The following is an 8,307-nucleotide window of genomic DNA, read 5'->3' as shown; positions in this document are numbered from 1 at the left end:
TACAATGCAGGAGACATGGGTTCCATCCCTGGGTTGGGAAGATCTCTTGGAGAAGGGAAAGGCAACCCATTCCAATATTCTTGCCTGGAAAATCACATGGACAGAGGAGTCTGGGGGGCTACAATCCATGGGGTGGCAGAGTCAAACACAACTAAGCAACTAACACTAGCTCTGTCATCTTTGCAAAAAAGGAAATCAAACTGTGAACATTTCATTGCATCATGAGCTTCATTCTTTACAATACATCCTGGCCCCTATCCATAAAAACAGATATTCTAAATTTTTTCTTTTTTATTGCTGCCTAATATCCCACTGAATAGATCAACCTTAGTTTATTCAATCATTCAGTTACCAACATTCAAGTTCTTCCTGATTTCATCATGACAAATAAGTCTTCATTGCTCTATTTTCTACTGTCATCATTCAGTTCAGTTCAGTCCCTCAGTTGTGTCCGACTCTTTGTGACCCCATGGACTGCAGCACGCCAGGCTTCCCTGTCCATCACCAACTCCCCGAGTTTACTCAAACTCATGTCCATCAAGTCGGTGATGCCATCCAATCATCTCATCATTTATTGTCCCCTTCTCCTTCTGCCTTCAATCTTTCCCAGCATCGGGGCCTTTTCAAATGAGTCAGCTCTTTCCATCAGGCGGTCAAAGTATTGGAGTTTCAGCTTTAACATCAGTCCTTCCAATGAACGTTCAGGGCTGATTTCCTTTAGGATGGACTGGTTGGATCTCCTTGCAGTCCAAGGGACTCTCAAGAGTCTTCTCCAACACCACAGTTCAAAAGCATCAATTCTTTGGCGCTCAGCTTTCTTCACAGTCCAACTCTAACATCCATGCATGACTACTGGAAAAACCATAGCTTTGACTAGACAGACCTTTGTTGACAAAGTAATGTCTCTGTTTTTTAATATGCTGTCTAGATTGGTCATAACTTTCTTGCCAAGGAGCAAGCGTTTTTAATTTCATGGCTGCAGTCACCATCTGCAGAGATTTTGGAGCCCAAGAAAATAAAGACTATCACTGTTTCCATTGTTTCCCCACCTGTTTGCCATGAAGTGATGGGACCAGATGCCATGGTCTTAGTTTTCTGAATGCTGGGTTTTAAGCCAACTTTTTCACTCTCCTCTTTCACTTTCATGAAGAGGCTCTTTAGTTCTTCTTTGCTTTCTGCCATAAGGATGGTGTCATCTGCATATCTGAGGTTATTGATATTTCTCCCCACAATCTTGATTCCAGCTTGTGCTTCATCCATTTCAGCATTTCTCATGATGTACTCTGCATATAAGTTAAATAAGCAGGGTGACAATATACAGCCTTGATGTACTCGTTTCCCTATTTGGAACCAGTCCGTTGTTCCATGTCCAGTTCTAACTTGAGCTGCATACAGATTTCCCAGGAGGCAGGTCAGGTGGTCTGGTATTCTCATCTCTTTCAGAATTTTCCACAGTTTGCTGTGATCCACATAGTCAAAGGCTTTGGTATAGTCAATAAAGCAGTAGATGTTTTTCTGGAACTCTCTTGCTTTTTCAATAATCCAATGGATGTTGGCAATTTGATCTCTGGTTCCTCCGGCTTTTCTAAATCTAGCTTGCACATCTGGAAGTTCACGGTTTACATACTGTTGAAGCCTGGCTTGGAGAATTATGAGGATTACTTTGCTACCATGTGAGATGAGTGCAATTGTATGGTAGTTTGAGCATTCCTACTGTCATATATGTATTATTATATTAGATGTAATATATTATATATAATATAGATATAATAGATATAATGCTTATTTACATATATAATACGTATTTGTATAATGTAATAATATATGTATGCATACATATGTAATGTAATAATACATATATGTATACATATATTTACATATATAAACAATATATATTATTTATGTTAGAAAATATCATTTAGAATATAAAAAATAGATAAGTACTATCAAGTCAAGAAACAGATGCTGAATGAACAGATTAAAAAAATGTATTAAACTATTACCTGGGAGTGGGGCCACATCTAATCTGTATCTTGAAATAATCCTCTTTCCATTGTGGGTCCCATCTCCCAAATGCAAATGCCTCAAGGTCAAGACCCAGGTTTCTTTCTTTCCCATCTCCTCCAGACTGTTAAGGATGCCCCTGCAGGGGGCTGGCAGTCCCAGGCCCACACAACCCACTGAGCCCTCACAGTATCTTTTGAGAACAGCTGTCTAGATTTCAGAATGAAAGTTTCCCATGTGTACAATGTTATAAAATGGTGTATTCCTGGGCCAGCCCACGAACTTTTATTTTAACCCATCATGAATGAAAACTGTATACTTATACCATCATAGTTTCTTCTTACTTCTGAGGGAAAAGTATTCTGAAGTGAGTTTCCACAATGCAGAGAAGCCGCCTCTCCTCTGTGTGCATGTGTATGTGTGTGTGAGAAAGATAAACATCCTTCCCTTCACTGCCTTCAGATGGGCTGTTTTCCCTCCCTTCTGATAATCCTATTGTATGTGGAAATAAAGCAAGCAAAATAGGAACTATGATGACTAAAGCTGAAAGTGCCAGAAAGAGGAAAGGCAAAGAAAGAAAAAAAGGTAACATAAAATTATGGTATTTTTCTTAGAATCCTCATTCATATTTGAGATCTAAGAATTTGAATTTGCTGAGCATCTAAGCATCTAGTAATATTCTTACATCCAAATGAAATGAAACCTTACAAGTAGAAAAGATTCTTTAGTTATAGATTTCTCAAGTCAATCTTTTTCAAACAGCATATTTAAAACATGATGTGAATCAAAGCAAAAGCTTATTCAAATATTAATAATCATCATGGAATATATCACTTATTAATAGCCACTGATCTGGACACATGGTAATTTATGTTTGGTTTTATATGTTTCTTTGGAGAGTCATTAAAAATTAATATTTTGATATAATTAAAGACTAGAAGAAACTATATAGCATTTGTAGGAAAAAATTATCTAGACAGATTTAAAAATTCTTATAAGGATGCAGTGTAAGATATAAGATGTATAAACCAGTGCTTTCCTTTTTGAAGTTCAAGAGAAGAAACTAGCTAAAATAAGTCATTTGCATAAAAATCATAAGCATATCAAGAAATAATTTTCTGAAATCATCTATAAAATATATAACATTTTTACATTAATAAAAGGAAAATCTATCCTCAAAAATGTTAATTTTTAAACAAAAAAAATCACCCAGTTCTGTTACTCAAAGACAACCACTATTAATGTTTTGATATAGTTCCTTTTTCGCCTTGTATATATGAACATCTTTGGACACTGGTTTGATCCCTGGGTCACGAAGATCCCTTGGAGAAGGAAATGGCAACCCACTCCAGTAGTCTTGCTTGGAAAATTCCATGGACAGAGGAGCCTGGAGGGCCACAGTCCATGGGGTTGCAAAGAGTTGGACATGATGGAGCATGCACACCAGCCAGCCAGCCAGTGGTTAAGACTCTGTACGTCCACTGCAGGGGATAAGGGTTCAATCCCTGGTTGGGAAACTAAGATCCCATATGCTGTACGGTATGTCCAAAAGATAAAAATAAAACATTAAAAAAAAAACCCAACATGACATCAACCACACACATGGTGAAACAAATGGTAATGATTCTGTTGGTTTTACACCCTTGAAAAGATGAAAAGTTTTGTCAAGATAGGAACTAAAAACAAGGAAAATATGGAGACAATCTGAGCAAGTCTAGTGAGGATGAACCTAAAGATTGGTCCATCCTCTGGGGCTGGCTCTGCCTGGCTACCCAGCAGGAACTCACCCATCCACCCTCCCTCCAGTTTCTGTTCCTTGGTCTGCATATTTCTGTATCTCCTTCAGTCTTAAAGATCCTCACTCACACTTTGCTGTGTCTTCTTTCTTATCTCCAAGTATAGCAAAATGAAGCTGAACTAACAGCCAGTATTTGAGACTTTGGTCTTTTTTTTTAAAAAAAAAAAAAAAGCTACAGAAGCTTTTCCCCAAATGAAATCTTCAAAACTTCCTCAAAACTTCAATATGTAAAACAGGAAAGAAAGTGACTTTTTTTTTTTTTTTTTGGTTGTCAGGAGATGAAATCCAGTATCCACAGTTGGATACGGAGAAAAATGTGATGGGCTATTTACACTAATATTTGCTTTCAAATTACACAACATCCAAGGCAAATCGAGAAGTTTTACCTAAAACTTCTGCCAATAAAAATTCAGTTTTTTGATAGCAAAAAAGAAAAATTATGAAGTTTTTGAAGCTGAAAGCTTTGCTTTTGGACAACAGAAACTCATCTCTATCTCCCTCCCTGTACCCGCCCACCTCCCCACCACACACACACACACATCCTAACTATTCATTACACACAAGGGGTTTCTGATGGAAAAAAAATTCTGAAAATTTTTCGAAGTCAAAAAGAGAAAAAATATTCAAAACCATTAAATTTGGGGATGAATATTGATTTTGTGGTGACATAATCTCTGAGAATTATCACTGTTCACTCCAAACAGTCTAAGGAAAATAGTGTGTGCCAGGAATCCACAGTTGAATGTATCTTCTTTTTTTTAAGGAAAGTTCTTATGGGGGTGTGATAAAGAGCATGAAGTAAATATTTGCTTGTAGAGATGAAAATCAGAGAAAATGTTAAAGGGGAAGAAATACTTTAGAAATACAAAAAAGAAATGAAAAATGAGATCAAACTGTTTCCAAATATCCTTAATGTGTTGTTTCCTCAACAAATTCATCATGTAATGAACTGAGAGGTCAGCAAAAGAACTGTTGCAAATGCTAAGAAATCCACAAATTAAGAAATCCTTGCATTTCACTGATGTGGGAAATTTATAGTGTGACATTTTAAAACCACAGAACTCTTCAAAATCTTCCCATTGATCTCACAATAAAAATCCATACTCCTTGTTCTGGCCTCTGCTTGTGTCCTCACCCTCATTCAGAACTTTTAAGTCACATTTACCTTCCTTTGGTTTCCAGAATACGCTGGGCCCTTTTGCTTCTCAAGGCCTTTGCCTCCACTCTCTCCCCTGCATCAGTGCTTCATCAAACAGTTGGTGCCTGTCATATGTTGAAGTGAATGCCCCTCAAAATTTACATGTTGCAATGCTAACCCCCAGGACCTCAGAGTGTCTTTGCAGATGCAATGAATTAAGATGAGATCATACTGGAGTATTGTTGTTGTTGTTGTTTAGTTGCTAAGTCATGTCCGACTCTTCATGACCCCATGGACAGTAGCTTGCCAGGCTCCTCTGTCCGTAGGATTTCCCAGGCAAGAATACTGATAGATTGCCATTTCCTTCTCCAGGGGACTTTTCCAACCCAGAGATCAAACCCACGTCTCCTGCATTGGGCAGGTGGATTCTTTATCACTGAGCCACCAGGGAAGCCCATATTGGAGTATGGGGGCCCCTAATCCAGTAAGTTGGTGTTGGATAGGGAGGCCTGGCACGCTGCAGTCCATGGGGTCACAAAGAGTCGGACACGACTGAGCGAGTAAACTGAACTGAACTGAATCCAGTAAGACTACTGTTCTATAAAAAACAGGAAATTTAGATACAGGTGCACATCCAGAGAGAACACCTGAAGATTCAGGCAGAGATGGAGTGATGCTTCCACAAGCCAAAGAATGCCCAGGATTGCAGAAGCTAGGAGGGAAGCACACTCTTCCCTCTCAACCCTCAGAAGGAACCAACCCCATGGACACCTTGATCCTGGACATAGAGCTTCCAGAACTGTGAGACAGTACACTCCTGTTATTTCAGCCACCTGGTTTGTGGTACCCCAGGAAATGAATAGGCCCCCTAGTATTTTCTGTCAAAGGTCTTACTTGTTTCTCTCAGCACACGGATACAAATCTGTAACTATCTGATTGGTCTGGTTATGTTGACATCATCCCCATTAGAATGTAAGCTCTGGGAGAGCAGGGTTTCCATTTATTCTTACCCAGAACATGGCTAGGAAATATCTTGGAGGTGCATCCAAGGTGAAGGAGGCAACATCAACAGCCGTATGTATGAAATGTCATGCACATTTTGATGTAGTGGAGATGAAACTTTTTGAGGAAGTAAGACTATTTATACTCTTTGTCCTTTGTTTCATGACATTTTTGTGTCTTTCTGATTGGCAAATTTCCAAACATTTTCAAATAGAATAAGGTGTATTACTCAAAGTGTTCAGAAGCTGTGGGGAGAAAGAGAACAGACTGAATATCAGCAAGGCTCACATGCTGGTGAGCAGAGGCGCATACAGAAAAGTGGTGGAAGCTGTAACAGAAGATTCTTAAAAAACTCCTATTCAGTGAATTTTGTGGTTTGCTGAATTTATGTTACAAACTGGAAATTTATTTCTTGTTTGAAATAGTTGCTTTTTATTAATTTTCTTCTGGTTCCTTGGGATCTGATGTCTCTGTTTCTCTTTCTTTTTTTAATATTAAAATTTTTTTTAAGATTTTTTTTTAATGTGGGCCATTTTTAAAGTCCTTATTGAATTTGTTACAATATTGTCTCTTTTTTATGTTTTGGTTTTTTCGGCCCTGTGAGGCATGTGGTATCTTAGTCCCTTGACCAGGGACTGAACCAGCACTCCCTGCATTGGGAGGCAAAGTTTTAACCACTGGACCACCAGGGAAGTCTCTGACATAGTTTTAATTCTTGAAACTATTACAGTAATTGTTTCTAAAGAATCTCCAGGCAAGGCTATAGGCACTTTCCCCCTTCTGACTTTAAAAACACTACTTTGCAGTTTATCACCTTAGAGACATAATGAATATTTCAAAGCCATTTGGGATAAGACAGAGAAATGATAGCAAAAAAAAAAATATGAATTTTTGAAGCTGAGAGCTTTGCTTTGGGACAACAGAAACTCATCTCTATCTCCCTCCCTGTGCCCACCTCCCCCATCCCCCACCCCCCCCACACACACACCCTGGTGCATTTAAAGAGTATTTCTTCCCTTATTTCACCAGAGGAACAGGACAAAATTAACATTTATTACTAAGGATTGGGCAATATATTACTCAATTGAAATTCATGATTTTCAGAGAATAATTGCAACAAATGAACCTCATTTCAGAGTTTCTAGTAAAATGGAAAAAAAACCCACTATATGAGGTAATACAGTAGTCAAGAACTTCTCCAACTTAATGCCTATGATCCTTGAACTTAGGTGGCTTTTTCAACATCTTTGCAGTTCTACTGTTTCAACTAAAATCTACCATGGCTGTATTGTTTATTCAACATGGAATTCACAATGATATTCTTTGCAGTGCAGAACTATAATCTACGGCTTTGTATTGATTGGGGAACTGCTCTGGCAAGTGCAGAACACTCGTTTTCCATGAGTTTATAACCTCTGCTGAATTCTATCAACATGCAAAAGAGTCTTGGGGGCCAGGACAGAAGTGGTACTAGTGATACTGTGGGAAAAATTAGGGCATCAACTGGCAGAGTTATGGGGGGGCGCTGATTTAATCACAGCTGTAAGTACTTAGTCCTCTAGTTAGCATGCCATCATAGCCTATAGTTGTAAGTTTAACGTACAGTTCTAAAGACCGGGATAATAGCTGGAGGTGATGTCCGGGCCATTACTCGGATGATACAATGGAAATTAACATTCCAATTTACTAGACTGTAACAAAACTTCTTGGATGGCAGAGATTTTTATTTGTTATGTTAACAAGAAGAGTTCTTGGGCACATTTCGTTACTTAAATGATTATTTTATCGAATCAGTCTCATTTATTAGAACAAATAAATTAACCCATTTGAGAAAGGTTAACCTTGACTGTATCTTTAAGTTTCATTCATGGAAAGATCGACTGCTCTACGGCCAAGTCATCACTGTCCTTTCTCGATTCCCTTGAAATGAGTCCTGATCCATCCAGACAGATGATCTTAGGATGTTCCAATCCACAGGTGAGACATAAACAAACCTCACTCAGGAGCTCACTCTATTTCATTATGTTAGACTGCTCAAACAACATTTATTGCTTTAGATCAGATGTTTGGTCAGATTTCCTTCGCATGGCAAAAACTACTTTTCCCAGAGATTTTCAAAATGGTTATACTGTGCTATATTGATTCATTTCCCACAGAGGTTTATGACTCTATGCATCTCATCAAAAGGCTAAAAATATTTTTTGACCCTATATACAAATACCATGTGGATTTGGGGGTCATATTTGAGTCTGCAGTCATACGTCTTCAAGAGCATAAGAACAGAGTGAAATCCATTCTATGGTTTGTGAGTTTAGGGGCCTGGAAATTAGAAACGCTAATCATGCCCCCAGGAAGTTCCATGGAC

The sequence above is a fragment of the Oryx dammah genome, unplaced genomic scaffold (genome assembly GCF_014754425.2).
Source record: "Oryx dammah isolate SB20612 unplaced genomic scaffold, SCBI_Odam_1.1 HiC_scaffold_7, whole genome shotgun sequence".
NCBI classification, from domain to species: domain Eukaryota; kingdom Metazoa; phylum Chordata; class Mammalia; order Artiodactyla; family Bovidae; genus Oryx; species Oryx dammah.
This window is presented reverse-complemented; position numbering follows the sequence as displayed.